Here is a 16,940-nt window from a genome sequence, read left to right as displayed (position 1 = left end):
CACCCTCACTGCCTCCTAGTGAGACTCAGGCAGGTGCCGGCACTGGTGCGAGCAGATGGCCCTCGGGGCAAGAGAGGAGGTCCAGGCTGCACCGGCCGTCCAGGGAGGACCCCGAGTGAGGACTAAGGGAGTCACCCACCCCGAGGAGAAGGGGCCAGAGAGAACACGGCCTGTCCCCTCCTGCCAACCCTTAAACTCCCAAGAAAGGACTGTCAGGCCGAGCCTGCCCGTAATTTCCTCTGCCAGGTCCAAGGGAGGTTAGAGCTTTGTTCTGAAGGGGCAGCCACGAGGCAGCAGAAGGGAGGGTCCCAGGGCCCTTCGGTGGTGGGCTGAACGCTCCCTCCTTTCCTCCTCCTGGGTGTCACGGAGGATGGTGGTGTCAACTTCAGAGCAGCAGAGGGCATGGGGTGGGGGGTGGGGTGGGGAGTCTTGCCAACAACTGTCATCCTGACTCTGAATGGGAACCGCGGGGACCTACCTCCCCTGCCAGCCCCCACTGTCACCCCCGTACCGCCCAGGCAGGGCTGGCTGGCTGTGCCCCAAGGCTCACTCGACCGTCCTCCACAGGGCTCTCAGGGGACAGGCTGAGCAGGAGAACAGGAGCCCTGTGGGCCCTCGGGCAGTGCCCTCAAGGACCCTGCAGAGGCGGCCTTGGTTAAAGCCAGGGAGGACTCTCCCCGCTGAAGGTGCTCACAGCATCTCCTTGTCCCTCCCCCAGGTGCCCTCGTTGCCTGCCTTCCTGCCCACGCTCCCGCCTGCTGGCCCTGACCTGTGTCATCATGCCTCGGGGCCAGAAGAGGAAGCGCTGTGCCCGGGAGAAACGCCGCCAGGCCCTGGGGGAGACTCAGAGGCTCAAGGGTGCCCAGGCCACTGAGGCGGCGGCGGCAGAGATAGAAGAGTCGCCCTCCTCCCCCGCTTCTGTGTCTCGGGGTACTTCCCCGAGCTCCCCTGCTGCTGGCACTCGCCAGGAGCCTCAGGGAGCCCTAGCCACGAGCTCTCGTGCTGCAGGGGTTTCATACCCAGGATATGAAGAGGGTGCCCAGAGCCAAGACAAGGAAAGTGCAAGTACCGCCCAGGCAGCACCTTCCGTTTACAGCACTTACATCAATCCTCTGACCAGGAAGGTCTGCAAGTTGGTGCAGTTCCTGGTGGATAAGTACGTGATGAAGGAGCCCATCCTGAAGGCTACACTGCTGAAGATTGTCAACAAGACGTACACCAAGCACTTCCCTGATATCCTCAGGAGAGCCTCTGAGTGTGTGGAGCTGGTCTTTGGCCTCGATCTGAAGGAAGTCGACCCCAGCAGTCACTCCTACACCCTCATCAGCAAGCTGGGCCTCCGCAGCGAGGGAAGTCTGACTGATGTGTCAGGGCTGCCCGTGTGCGGTTTCCTGATGACCCTCCTGGGCATGATCTTCAAGAAGGGCAACCGGGCCACTGAGGAGGAGTTCTGGGATTTCCTCAGTGCGTTGGGTTTGTATGCTGGGAGGAGGCACTCGATCTTGGGGGAGCCCAGGAGGTTCATCAGAGATCTCGTACAACAGAAGTACCTGACGTACAGCCAGGTGCCCAACAGCGATCCTCCGTGCTATGAGTTCCTGTGGGGCCCGAGAGCCCACGCTGAAACCAGCAAGATGAAAGTGCTGGAGTATATGGCCAAGCTCACTGATACCGTCCCCAGGGCCTTACCAGATCTCTATGAGGAGGCTATGAAAGATGAGGTAGAGAGAGCAAGAGTGAGAGCCAAGGCCAGGGCTGCAGCTATTGCTGAGTGCAGAGCACGTTCCAGGGCCCAGGCCTGCAGCTCCTCCCACATGTAGGGAGGGAGGCTGCGGGCAGATTGCTCACTTTGTTTTGGAAGAGAGCAGTCAGGCTCCTAAATAGTGCAGAGTAGTAGGGGTGGAGGGAACAAAGTATAGATCTCATTTATCTTCCTGTTTTAAACTAGTAACGTCTATATATTATTCATTGATTTATTTAGATTTTTTCAAATGTTTTCTTATTGTAATAGATAGTGTGTTTTCTTAAGAATATGAATTCGTGAATGACATTGCTTGCATACTTATTGCTGTTCAAAGAGTTCTAAAGTTACAGTTTTGGTATATATAAAAGAAATTCACAAACCATCTGTATTTTCTGTGTGATCCAGAAGTAGAAAACATGGCAGTGCAATAGAGATTTTCATGGAAATGTGAAAGGCGACCACAGAAAATATTTAGAAACAAAAAATGGAGAAAACAGAGTAAAAGGTATTAATTCGTAGTTTGCCTTATTTCTTTGAAACTTTCTTTTGGTAGAAATAAAAGATACTTTGACTGATTTAGCTCATTTGTGAGTATTTGTTTCTTTTGTCCTAGTGTACTGCATATTCTTTGCCACCTACTGGATTAAAAATAAACTCTGATGGGAGGGTGGTATTTTGGGGGTTCATAATAATCATATCATAACTGCCATTCATCAAAAACCCAATATTTCTTAATGAGTATGCCACTGCTTTCCATGTAGTACATAACATTCCAGCATTCATGCAGGATAGGATTTAGCAGACTCCCTTTATAGGTGAATAACTTGCAAATTTCTCAAGTTCACAAGACTGATTAAGGGACCTTGCTGGGTCTAGTCCCCTGGTCTGGAATCGTCTAGAGCCTACACTCTTCCACTCCTCCCAGCCTAAGCCAGACCTTACGTCTTTTAATTCATTTTTCTTCTCACCACTCCAAAATGTATCTCATGGGATAAAAGGGGCCCTGTTCCCAAAGCACTGTTTTGGATTACAGTAACAGTAATGCTGAATAAGTGAATGCTATGAATAAAAAAAATTATTTTGGTGACAATGGGGTCTTCTACATATGCACCGTCAGATACCCTGAAAAGATCAGCATCTCCTCATTTACTCTTCAAGTTTCTCAGGGACATAAAAGCCTTGGTTTAAGAGCTGTGTCCTCAGGTCAGTGGAGGGAGGAGTCCCAGCCTCTGAGAGTTACTCAAGGTGAGGGCCTTAGAACAGAAGGGGGCCCCACAAGGTATACCCTGCTTTCTCCCTTCTGTGGCCATGCGCAGAGCTGTTTGTCTGAAGGTACCCCTTCTTCTCCTCCGGGGCAAGGGTGGAGAGGTTCTCAGGGAGGTGGGTTCCTTGGTTTTGTGGCAGCATCTCCAATTCTGCCCAGGTAGGAGATCCTAACAGGCCTTAATTTGCTTCAGGGTGAGGACACTGGGTGCTGATGAGTGGACTCCCCATAACAAAGGGGGACCACACAGAGGCCCCTGGCAGGGGTAGCCAGGGAATAGGTCTCTTACCTCCCCTTCTGGTGTCTCAGGAAGGTGAAAGCCTTGGCCTGAGGCTGGCAGACAGTAGGGAGGGTGGAGTCCCATATGCTACCTGAAGTCAAGGTAAGAAACCTGAGTTAGGACTGAGGGGCCACTGACTCCAGAAGAGTGGGGCCTTGTAAAATCCTGCTCCTCAGAAGACCCCAACAGCTTCGGACAGATCTGGTTCATCCTGACTTCCAATTCAGAATTTCCAAGAAGGTAATGCCTTTGTTCCGACGAGCACAGCTTCAGGGGAGTGGAGGGTGGAGGCCTGGGTCTGGTCAGGCCTCACGATGAGGACCCTGAATGAGGAGCAAGAGGACCACTCACTCCAGAACAGAGGAGAATGCAGAGTCTCACCCCTGACGTCAGCCCCAGGAGGCCCAGGACAACGCTTTCTGGCTGACGTGCCCCCTCTTTCCACCGGGGGTGGTCTCAGGGAGGCGAGGGCCTTGGTCTATGGGGAACAGCCTCACTCAGTAGAGACTGGAAATCTAGTGTCTCTAAATGGGGATAGAGGGACTCCACGTAGAACACAGCCCTGCCACTGGACGCCTCCCCTTGGCAAAGCCAGGAATGTTGGCATGATGCGCCCCACACCTTTCCTTTTAGAGCGTCTCAGGTAGATGAGGCACTTGGTCTCAGGGGCCAGCCTCAGGTGAGCACAGGGAGGAATTCCAGGTCATGCCAAGAGCCAAGCACAGGACCACGAGGACTGAGGGAACCACCCAAATCATAAAAGTGGGGACGCCACAGAATCCCTCCCTTACTGTCAGCCATGAGTGACCACAGGCAGTCATGCCCACGTGAGGCAACCCTCACATCCTCTTAGGTGGTCTCAGGGAATTAAAGGCTGCAGTATGAGAGCACAGGCCTCTCTAGGTCACGGGAAGAGTCAGCGTAAGGGCTCCGAGTGCGGACCAAGGGGAACACTCAACCGAAAAGAGAGAGGAACACATGCACGGCCCCACCACCCTCTCGGCCCTGGGAAGCCCCAGGCAGGGGCAGTTCCATGTGTCACCCACTTGCTTCCAGCTCCGGAGGACTCGGGTCAGTAGAGGGAAGAGTCCCAGATCCTGACAGACTGAGGACTACTGAGGTCACAGACCCCAGCAGAGTGGAGCCCGGAGAATCCTGCCCTCTGCTGTTAGTCCTCAGAAGCCCCTGAGAAATAGCTGTGGCTACACGTGGCCTACTCTGACTTCTACTTCTGGGGACTCAGGGTGGTGAGGACTTTGCTCTGAGGCTGGCTGACTCAGCATAGGGGAAATTTCCAGGTTGTGCTAGGAGTTGGGGTGAGGACCTAAGGCTGGAGTGGAGCGTGAAAACCATAACAATGGGGGCAGCACATCATCTCTCCCCTGCTGTCAGTCCTGGGAGACGCCTGGATAGATGTCAGGCCGAGCAGAGGCAACCCTTAACTCCTCCCGGGGTGACAGAGAAGTGAGCACAGTAATAGGTGAAGAGAGGGAGAAATTATAGGTCTTCCCAGGAGTCAAACCGAGGAGGCTGCGTGAGGACTGGTGCGGCCGACCATCATAAGGCCTGGGTTTGCCTGCCACAGCTTTCTGCCTTCAGAGACCGCAGGTAGATGTGGGAAATCAGGCTACCCTCACCTTCTTCTATTGGGTCTCAGAGAGCTGTGGGCCTTTCTATGAGCACATGTCCTCAGGTAAAGAGAGAGGAGCCACAGGCCTTCCCAGGAGTCAAACTGAGAACCCTGAGTGACGACTAAGGGGAACATGCCCCACCCCCTGAGCTGTGGGGACGACAAAGAGTCTAGCCTTGCCCCTGCTTTCAGCACTTGAAGGCTCAGGACAGGGCAGTCGGGCCGAGGCTCCTTTACATCAGGTCTAAGGGAGGTGAGATCCTCAGCCTGAAGGTAAAGCCATTAGAGGGCAGAAGGGTGGGTCCCAGGCCCTACGTGAAGCCAACTGAGAGCAGTGAATAGGGACTGAGGACCCAGTGATCCCAGGAGAGAAAGGACTCCACAGAGCTGTCAGCACTGGGTTCCCCCCGTCAGGGCGGTGAGCTGGGGCACCCCTCACTTCCTCCTCATGGGTCCCCGGGACCACCGAGGTGTCAACGGCAGAGCAACAGAGGGGAGGAAGCCCAGGCCCTGGCTGCCGTCCACCTAAAGATCCTGAAGATGAACTGAGCGGACTCCCCGCCCTAGAACACGGAAGGTCCCACTGGCAGCCCCTTCTGTCACCCCAGTGACACTCAGGTAGGCTGGCTGGCTGTGCCCCAAGGCTCACCCGACCGTCCTCCACAGGGCTCTCAGGGGACAGGCTGAGCAGGAGAACAGGAGCCCTGTGGGCCCTCGGGCAGTGCCCTCACGGACCCTGCAGAGGCGGCCTTGGTTAAAGCCAGGGAGGACTCTCCCCGCTGAAGGTGCTCACAGCATCTCCTTGTCCCTCCCCCAGGTGCCCTCGTTGCCTGCCTTCCTGCCCACGCTCCTGCCTGCTGGCCCTGACCTGTGTCATCATGCCTTGGGGCCAGAAGAGCAAGCGCCGTGCCCGGGAGAAACGCCGCCAGGCCCGGGGGGAGACTCAGAGGCTCAAGGGTGCCCAGGCCACTGAGGCAGCGGCGGCGGCAGAGATAGAAGAGTCGCCCTCCTCCCCTGCTTCTGTTTCTCGGGGTACTTCCCCGAGCTCCCCTGCTGCTGGCACTCGCCAGGAGCCTCAGGGAGGCCCAGCCACGAGCTCTCGTGATGCAGGGGTTTCATGCCCAGGATCTGAAGAGGGTGCCCAGAGCCAAGGTGAGGATAGCGAGTCACAGATGAGCGGGCCTGCCCCATCCTGGACGGTTCGCCTTTCCCTCCCCTACCTGGACACTGGTGGTTGCAGCATGCCCAGAGATCCTCCCTCTCGTGGGCAAGGACCACTGCTAGGTTTCCAGCCGTACCTGGACCAAGCAAGACAAAACCGCCAGCACAGGTTGACGCAGGCGCACCAAGACCTAAAAGGTGACTCAAGGTAACCCCGGGTTCATTATGCCTCATTTGCAATTACTTAGCATTGCGGCTTTTGCTTCCCCGCCCCACCCCATGGATTCTGCTTGGGTGCTTACGGGTAAGTGCCTGCATACTAGCAGGAAACTTATATAACCTAAAGCTGTCAATCGATTTGTCAGTCAAATAACACAGGACACAGGGAGGGACCACCACTCTACAAAACACAGCCCTACCCCATTGCGGGGCTGCTTCTGGTTTCCAGACAGCCCGCTCTCCTGCTTTCTCGGGAGTGTACTTTTTTTTTTTTCTTTTTTGCGGTATGCGGGCCTCTCACTGTTGTGGCCTCTCCCGTTGCGGAGCACAGGCTCCGGATGCACAGGCCCAGCGGCCATGGCTCACGGGCCCAGCCGCTCCGCGGCATATGGGATCCTCCCAGACCGGGGCACGAACCCGTATCCCCTGCATCGGCAGGCGGACTCTTAACCACTGCGCCACCAGGGAGGCCCGGGAGTGTACTTTTGCTCTGCTTAACTGAACTCTTGCTACTTAAAACTGCTCTACGCCTCTCGATTGAATTCTTCCTCCTTGGGAGGGCAAGAACCAAGGAAATCGCCATTCTGCTGGTGACAAGATGGATCACATATCCATTACTTTTATCAGGTACAAGTTAAAGTTTTGATATTTCATAAAACAAATTTAGAAACCTTCCATTTTTTTTTATGACCCAGAACAAGAAAACACAGCAATGCAAGAGGGATTTCCATGGAACTGTGAATAGACTCGGCAGTAAAATAATGTGGGTCAAGTAAAAAGGAAAAGAAAAAGAGTAAATGGTGGTACATTTTTGGTTTCTCTTATTCTTTTAGTGCTTCTTTTTGTAAAATTGAAGGATGTTTTCTTAGGTTATTCAAGATTGTGAGAGAAATTAAACAATAATAAAGTAGACATCCTTCCCGTTGCCACTCTTATTCCCAACCATTAATTGAGCACCTACTCTTTGGAAGGCTCCATGGCAGAACTGGGGATGGTAAGAAAAAGAAGACTGAGCCACTGTCCATATAACTTTAGAGCCTAGGAGCTGCTGCCATATCAAGAAGATGGTGAGACACGCTCTAAGACCTAAATAAATGACAAGTTAAAACAAGGGGTGAGAAAGAGGAGGTTCCAGATGAGAGCAGTCAAGCGTAAATGCTCTGAAGCAAGGAAGTCTGGAGCTTTGGGACACTGCAGTTCCCTTGAGGAGGTGACTTTAAGTTAGGCGGGATGGTGGGCTAAATGAGGCTGAGTGAATTGTGGTGGGGGAGGGTGGGACCCTTAGATGGTGGGCCTCAGAGTTGAGAGACTCAAGACTGGAATGGAAGATTAACCTGAATTTTTACTTTGGGACTGTGGGTAAAACAGAGAGAATCTCCACCCGGGGCAGGAATAAAATGGGTTCCCTGTCCCAGTCCCAGTGCAGGTGAACACAGTGCACAAACTAGGTGTTTGAATCCCATCGCCTCCAGGGAGTTTCCGAGAAACAAGGAGGATACTTCCTTGAAGTGAGATGTCAAGAAGCCACTGTGATAGCACTCTTTGCACTGGGGTCAAAGGGCCAGAGGCCACGCCATTAAAGGGATATTCTACTACTTATCTTAAGTGTAATCTGGGGAACTCCAAATGAAGGCTACATTTTTGGTGGTGGTGGTGAAATTATAATGAAAATAGGGGTGGTTTGGATGAAAAGGCACCTGGGAGGGAAGTTGTTGGTCCTTGACGCAAATTCTAGAACCTCTGAGTAGCATCCAGCTGGGAGAGATTGCTCTACACTCAAATGACATATTTACAAATGGGGAAATCTTACATAGTTTTACTGTCTAAGCAGTTTTGTTCGTTCCAAAGGTGCTGCGTAGTTTCTGACATCTCATGAGATTAAAGAAAAAAATCCCCAAGAGTTGGTATTATGGTCTGGGGTCACAGTTATCGCAGTAATAAATGCCATTCTTGAGAGGCCATTGTTGCAAGTGCTTTACAAACATCACGTATATTACAATAGCTCTATATGATCAGACTCACTTTGCAGATGATGAACTTGCGATTTTCTCAAGTTCACAAGACTTGTGACAGAGCTGGGAATAGACCCTTGGTCTGAATTCCTCTAGAGGCCACACTGTTCCTCTCTTCGCAGCCTGAGGCAGATCTAGTATCCTTTAATTCACTTGTCTCCTCACTACTTCAAACTCTATTTCAGGCAATTTAAAAAAAAAAAAAGGAAGCAAGCAAACAAAAAACCCTGCAGCCGAAGTACTATAAACAGTCCTGATGAAGGAAGGTTAATACAAGAATCAACCATAATTTGGGGATTGTCTGTGGGCTTCGTTTATCTAGAGTCCTCCTGCCCCTCACTACTTCAAACTCTATTTCAGGCAATTTAAAAAAAAAAAAAAAAAAGGAAGCAAGCAAACAAAAAACCCTGCAGCCAAAGTACTATAAACAGTCCTGATGAAGGAAGGTTAATACAAGAATCAACCATAATTTGGGGATTGTCTGTGGGCTTCGTTTATCTAGAGTCCTCCTGCCCCTCGCTCCAGGGTTCCTTGAAAGCTCACTGCCCTGGTCCCAGCACGTGTGTTCAGCTCCAGCACGTTCCCACGTTAGAGCTCCTTTCTCCTGAGACTTCCCCAGTGTGCCCTCAGGTCCAACTCTGGAATCTGTTAATGGTGCATTGAGACTGGCCTCTGAATAAATACACCAATGAGTGAGCTTACCTAGGGGATCAATATCCAAAGCCTCCCTCATAAGTTGGAGATGAGGACCTGAACAGACATTTCTACAAAGAGGATATACCAGTGTCCAAACAGTACATGAAAGATGCTCCATATCATTAGTCATTAGGGTAATGTATAAAAAAAAAAAAGTGGGATACCATTTCACTAGGTTGGTTATAAAAATGGAAAATAACAAGTGTTTGCGAGGATATGAAGAAACTGGATCCCTCATACATTGCTGGGAAGAATGTAAAATGGTTCAGCCTCTTTGGAAAACAGTTTGGTAGTTCCTCAAATTTAAACAAAGAATTACCGTATGACCCAGCAATTCCATTCCTAGGTATATAACCAAAATAACTTAAAAATTGTATTCAAACAAATCTTTGTACCCAAATATTCAAAGGAGCATTATTCATAAAAGCCAAAAAATGCAAACAACCGAAAATTTCCATCACTGAATGAACGGACAGGCAAAATGTGGTATATTCTTACAATGGAATATTATTCAGTCATAAAAAGCAATGACGTACGGATAACTGAGAGACCATGGATGAACCTTGGAGACATTATGATAAATGATAAATGAAAGGAGTCAGAAACAAAAGGTCACATATTGTATGACACCATTTACATGAATTATCCAGGATAAGCAAATTCACAGAGACAGAGAGCAGATTGATGGTTGCCCGGCGCTAGGGAGAGCTATGAATGAGAAGTAACTTTTTGAAGGGTAAGAGGTTATGTAAGCAGATAGGGTAGGCGGTCCCTGGAGAAAGAGAACCAGGCATGGCTTTCTTGACATAAGAGAAGCCATTTTTCGCCTAAGCCATTTTGTGATCTAAGCCATTTTAAGATCATTTCGTGAAACAATGTTTGCCCTTGAACACACCTCCGTAGTAATGATCTTAAGGGAATAAAAGAATGCAGCAACAAAAGACTGTTATCAGGCAGGAGTAGTAACAGTAGCAAAGGTAATAAGTCAGTTGTTAAGACTCCCAGTCTTTTCAAGGATAAAGATTAGCCTGAAGCACATTCTTCAGCTGTTCTGCAGAATTCAAACCCCCCTCGAATGATCAACCACCACCAGATCAACTGGAACTGAAGGAATGATGACCGTAATCTTTTCTGACCCTTGTGACTTCAAACCCCTATAAAGCTGGGACTCTGTTGACCTTTGCCCCAACTCTACGCTGAATTCTCCTCTGCTCAAGCCCCTTCATGAATATGCATGTACCCTTAGCTTCAAACTTCCCCAGTTCTGCTGTCCAGGGAAACACTGCTTTGGGAAAGATCCCCAGGGTTCTCCTGCCTTGCTGCAAGTAATAAATCCTTCCTTCTCCTGCTCTTTGACTTGGCTGTGTATTTGGCTCGACACCCACCAAGAGGCAAACCCAGTTTTCGGGGAGCAGTTACCTTTTGGAATGAGGAATAGGTTTGGAACAAGAGAGAGGCGGTGATTGTACAACATTGTGAATGCAGTTATGCCACTGAATTATTCACTTTTAAATGTTATGTGGATATATATCAGAGTTATATTTTTAATATTATATATAATACAATCAATAGATTGATTGATCCCACTATACATATACTATGTATAATATATAGGTATATGTATGTATGTAAAATCAGTGGAATGATAGAATCAGATAGAATGAGAGAATTACCATTCTACAGCCCCTAATGGATTAATGGATAAGGGGAAAGACCCTCACCAACTGTCAATACCACCAGGAAGCAGAAAACAGACACTATGTGTCTCTTAATGGAAGCACACAGCTTTGTCTCAGGAGTGAACTTGCCAATAAACAAACTGGTAAATCAATAAGCCTTAATCTGAACAAGCTGTTTCCAACAATTATTGAGGATTCTTGATGCTGAGGTTCCAGGTATATTGGGTTCATTACTTTATTCTCTGTAATGTTGTATATGATTGTTTTATTATAAATATCATGCCTTTAAATTTGAAAACCCAAGTAAAATGGAACAATTTTTAGCAAACTATAAATCACTAAAGTGAAAATGTAGTCCAAACCCAGAGCACCATCAGAATGTTCCAGGACAATCCAGGTTTGGAGCCCCCTCACACCAAATGATCAGGGAAAAACTAATCACCACCTTATTTGAATTCTTCCAAACCATACAAAAAGATAGAAAACGGATCAACCATTTTAATAGGGTAGCCCTCCTTGATACAAAGTCCAGATAAGAATGCCCCAATATAAGGATACTCACACATAACCATGTGATTAAATGAAGAAATGGGCTCTGACTAAGGAACACAAAGATATCATATTAGAAAATACTGACCGTTGGAAATCACTGCATTAATAGAGAAAGGAGAAAATGCATTTCTAAAGGGAAAGAATATTTATCTCTACACTTCTGTTCTCAAGCCTGTTGACACCAAATGTATGGGTTTTTTGTTTTGTTTTGTTTTGCTCACACAAACCAATTCTCTACCACCAGCTGAGTATCCTACAATTTAATTCAATTCTGACAATATCTACCTGCAGTTAGCATCAGATCCCACAGGGTAAGGGCTCATTCCCGCAAGATTGCCCTACACTTAATCCAAACCCAGGTCTCCCATAATTCTGACTGACAGGCTATAAATTGGGGGCTCCCACACCCCGCCTCCCTGGGTTCGGTAATTTTCTAAAATGGCTCAAAGAACTCAAGGAAACAGTGTACTTACTAGATTACTGGATTATTATAAAAGGATGTGACTCCCTAACAGCCAAATGGAAGAGATGCCTAGAAGTGAGGTGTGGGGAAGGGGTGTGGAGCTTTTATGCCCTCTCCAGCTGCATCACCCTCATAGCACCTACATGCGTTCAGCAAACTGGAAACTCTCCAGACCATTTTGGTTAGGATTCTTAGGCAGGCTTCATTACACAGGCATAATTAATTAAATCATTGGCCACTGGTAATTAAGTCAATCTCCAGCCCTCCTTCCCTCAGAGGTCAGAGGGTAGGACTGAAAGTTCCTAGCCCCTGATCACATCGTGGGTCCCCCAGGCAGCCCCCCACCCTTAGGGGCTTTCCAAAAGTCACCTCATTAACATAAACTCAGGTGTGGTTGAAAGGGGCTTGTTACCAGTAACATGAAACACTCCTTTCACCTTTCTTGCTCTTTTCACTTTGGAAACCCCAACAGTTTTAGCAGCTCTGGGGACGAAGACCACATATATATTTCTTAGTATAAATCACAATATCACAATTTAAGTATATGCAGGGGTAAAGAAAGGGCCTTTGATAAAAATTTTACACCAGTCCATGGTAATAACTTTTCGCAAACTCACATTAGTAGGGAATTTCTCTTCTGTAAAATCTATACGTATTAAGCATACTTAAATGTGGAATGTTATGAGAATTCCCAATAAAATAAAAAACAAGACACGGATATACGGTACCGTCTCTACTATTTGACAAGAATTTTCCTGCACTGCCACGTGAACATCTTGGAAGTCATCACTCCCATCCTCACAATGACAAAAAGCTGAACAAACTGAACATCAACAACTCTTCTTAGATCCATCAGAGAATTGAAGTTATAGGGAAAACCAATGCTTCAAAACTGAAGATGCAGGCAAATACAGGGAATCACAGCTCTCTGGGAGCAGAAAGTCCTGGATCCAGGAAGGAGTAGAAAAATTTACATTGTACTTGATGCAACACTGGAAGCTATGTGTGACAAACTTCAGAGCCCAAAACTCCTCAGAGCCTAGTCTTAGGGGAGTCCACACACTTCTGTGAGTTTTACCTTCTGGGGTTCTCACCGTAAAGATCCAAGAAAAATTTCCTCATGCTTCTGGCATGAGGGGGACATAAACCCTTTTGAAATACACCTAGGAAAAAGGAACCATTTTGAAACACAGGCCCAGATGTTTCTGTTCTGTGTACTTTCCTAAACCAACTACCTTGGATGAAGGGAAAATCCTAACTCCAGCCCCCTCCAGACTTCCTATGTCACGTAACAGGGGGGATAAAAGCTGAGAAGCATTTGTGAAGGCAATAGCCCAGGGGCACAGAGCCACTAAAACATGGACAGCTAATCACAGGATTATAGAACACTGCCCGTACACCTTACCACTGCATCAACAAGGTTCCAATATAACACCAGAGGATTCCTGCTGAAAGAACTGCAAGGCTTAGACTACTTATGAAGATGTTGCTAGGGAAAACCAAAGACAACAAGAACACTCAAGGAAATTGAAATCTCAGGCGCCTACAGTAAGAGCAAACAGTAAACATGACATAACTCTTATGCAGATAAACACAAACTCTCATGCTAAAGGCCCTTTAAGTCGGTTCCTATTACCCAATACATTAAGTCCAGCCTTCAACGAAAAATTATAAGATACGCTAAAAGGCAGAAAAGCACAGTCTGATTAAACAAAGCAAGTAAATGAACCATACTCAGATACAGGAGATAATTTGGAATATCAGACTAGGATTTTAGAATACTTATGATTCATACGCTAGGTCTCTAATGGAAAAAGTGAACGACATGCAAGAATAGTAGGTATACATAGAGAATCCTAAAGATGCTACCAGAAAACTACTAGAGCTAATCAATGAATTTGGTAAAGTAGCAGGATACAAAATTAATGCACAGAAATCTCTGGCATTCCTGTACACTAATGATGAAAAATCTGAAAGTGAAATCAAGAAAACACTCCCATTTACAATTGCAACAAAAAGAATAAAATATCTAGGAATAAACCTACCTAAGGAGACAAAAGACATGTATGCAGAAAATTATAAGACACTGATGAAAGAAATTAAAGATGATACAAATAGATGGAGAGATATACCATGTTCTTGGATTGGAAGAATCAAAATTGTGAAAATGACTCTACTACCCAAAGCAATCTACAGATTCAATGCAATCCCTATCAAACTACCACTGGCATTTTTCACAGAACTAGAACCAAAAATTTCAAAATTTGTTTGGAAAAACAAAAGACCCCAAATAGCCAAAGCAATCTTGAGAACGAAAAACGGAGCTGGAGGAATCAGGCTCCCTGACTTCAGACTATACTACAAAGCTACAGTAATCAAGACAGTGTGGTACTGGCATAAAAACAGAAAGATATATCAATGGAACAGGATAGAAAGCCCAGAGATAAACCCACGCACATATGGTCACCTTATCTTTGATAAAGGAGGCAGGAATGTACAGTGGAGAAAGGACAGCCTCTTCAATAAGTGGTGCTGGGAAAACTGGACAGGGACATGTAAAAGTATGAGATTAGATCATTCCCTAACACCATACACAAAAATAAGCTCAAAATGGATTAAAGACCTAAATGTAAGGCCAGAAACTATCAAACTCTTAGAGGAAAACATAGGCAGAACACTCTATGACATAAATCACAGCAAGATCCTTTTGGACCCACCTCCTAGAGAAATGGAAATAAAAACAAAGATAAACAAATGGGACCTAATGAAACTTCAAAGCTTTTGCACAGCAAAGGAAACCATAAACAAGACCAAAAGAGAACCGTCAGAATGGGAGAAAATATTTGCAAATGAAGCAACTGACAAAGGATTAATCTCCAAAATTTATAAACAGCTCATGCAGCTCAATAGCAAAAAAACAAACAACCCAATCCAAAAATGCGCAGAAGACTTAAATAGGCATTTCTCCAAAGAAGATATACAGACTGCCAACAAACACATGAAAGAATGCTCAACATCATTAATCATTAGAGAAATGCAAATCAAAACTACAATGAGATATCATCTCACACCAGTCAGAATGGCCAGCATCAAGAAATCTAGAAACAATAAATGCTGGAGAGGGTGTGGAGAAAAGGGAACACTCTTGCACTGCTGGTGGGAATGTGAATTGGTACAGCCACTATGGAGAACAGTATGGAGGTTCCTTAAAAAACTAAAAATAGAACTACCATATGACCCAGCAATCCCACTACTAGGCATATACCCTGAGAAAACCATAATTCAAAAAGAGACATGTACCAAAATGTTCATTGCAGCTCTATTCACAATAGCCCGGAGCTGGAAACAACCTAAATATCCATCATCGGATGAATGGATAAAGAAGATGTGGCACATATATACAATGGAATATTACTCAGCCATAAAAAGAAACGAAACTGAGCTATTTGTAATGAGGTGGATAGACCTAGAGTCTGTCATACAGACTGAAGTAAGTCAGAAAGAGAAAGACAAATACCGTATGCTAACACATATATATGGAATTAAAAAAAAATGTCATGAAGAACCTAGGGGTAAAACGGGAATAAAGACACAGACCTACTTGAGAATGGACTTGAGGATATGGGGAGGGGGAAGTGTAAGCTGTGACAAAGCGAAAGAGAGGCATGGACATGTATACACTACCAAACGTGAGGTAGATAGATAGTGGGAAGCAGCCACAGAGCACGGGAAGATCAGCTCGGTGCTTTGTGACCGCCTGGAGGGGTGGGATGGGGAGGGTGGGAGAGAGGGAGATGCATGAGGGAAGGGATGTGGGAACGGATGTATATGTATGACTGATTTACTTTGTTATAAAGCAGAAACTAATAATAAAAAAAATATAAATAAATAAAGAAAGAAAGAAAGAAAGAAAGAAAGAAAGAAAGAAAGAAAAAAAGAATAGTAGGTAATGTACGTAGAGAGACGGAAACTGTAGGAAGGCATCAAAAGGAAATGTGAGAAATCAAAAACATCATAACTGACATGAAGAATACCACTGATAGGCTCACCAGTAGACTGCACATGGCCAAGGAAAGACTTAACAAAATTAAAGATATACGTTGATAGAAACACCTCAAACTAAAAAACAAAGAGAAAACAAAATAATTTTTAAAAAAGAAAAGAGTAACCAAGGATTGTGGAACAATTACAAGAGATGTAACATATGCATAGTGGGAATAATCTGATAAGAAACAGAGAAAGAAGCAGAATTTTCAAAGTGATAATGACTGAGAATTTCCCCAAATTAATGACAGACACTAAACTACAGATCTAGGAAGCTCAGAGAACACCAAGCAGGATAAATAGAAAAAAAATCTACACCTAGGCATATCATACACAATCTTCAGACAACCAAACAGAAAGAATTCTTGAGACGGGTTAGAGAAGAAAAGAACTTACTATACAGGAACAAGGGTAAAAATTACCAAGATTTCTCTTCACAAACGATGCTATCAAGAAAAGACTACAGTTAATTTTTTAAAGCATTGAAATGAAAAAACCCAACAACAACAACAACAAAAACACTACCACCAACCTGAATTCTGTAGCCAGGGGGAGAAAATCCTTCAACGGTAATGAGAAATAAAGACTTTCTCTGACAGACAAAAAGTGATGGAAATTTGTCACACAGATCTACTGTGCAAGAAATGTTAAAAGAAGTTCTTCTGGGAAAAGGAAAATGATATAGGTCAGAAGCTTTGGCCGACGTAAAGAAACGAAGAGAGTAACACAAGGAATAAATGAAGATAAAATAAAGCCTTTTATTTTTTATTATTTTCTACTGATCAAAAAGATAACTATTTCTTCAAAATAATAATATAACAGCAATGCATCCAGTGATTATACATTATGGATAAGAGAAATAAATGGCAGAAATGGTATACTTGCACTGTTACGAGATACTTGCACTAACCGTGAAGCAGGATGCTGTTATTTGAAAGAGGACTTGAATACGTTGGAAATGTATAACGCAAACGCTACAGAAACCACTAGAAATTTTTTAAAAGTATAACTGATATGCTAAAGAGGAGGGAAAATGGAATAACATTAAATCTTGAATTAAAACTAGAGAAGGCAGAAAAAGAGCAGGAGATTAAACAAGAAACAAAGAGTAAGCTCAATGAGTTAGAAAACAGTTACAAATGTGGTCAATGTTAATCCAACTATATCAATAATCACTTTTAACGTGAATGGTCTAA

The 16,940-nt window shown here is 45.7% G+C and overlaps 1 pseudogene; it reads left to right on the top strand.

The window, feature by feature from the left end:
• The first annotated feature begins 457 nt into the window (after nucleotides 1-457).
• LOC132482673 (melanoma-associated antigen B4-like) lies at nucleotides 458-1,884 on the top strand (annotated as a pseudogene).
• Nucleotides 1,885-16,940: the final 15,056 nt, after the last annotated feature.

This window comes from Mesoplodon densirostris, chromosome X, assembly GCF_025265405.1.
Source record: "Mesoplodon densirostris isolate mMesDen1 chromosome X, mMesDen1 primary haplotype, whole genome shotgun sequence".
Taxonomy (NCBI): Eukaryota; Metazoa; Chordata; class Mammalia; order Artiodactyla; family Ziphiidae; genus Mesoplodon; species Mesoplodon densirostris.
The sequence above is the reverse complement of the archived record's forward strand: the minus strand, read 5'-3'. Positions and strand labels throughout refer to the sequence as shown.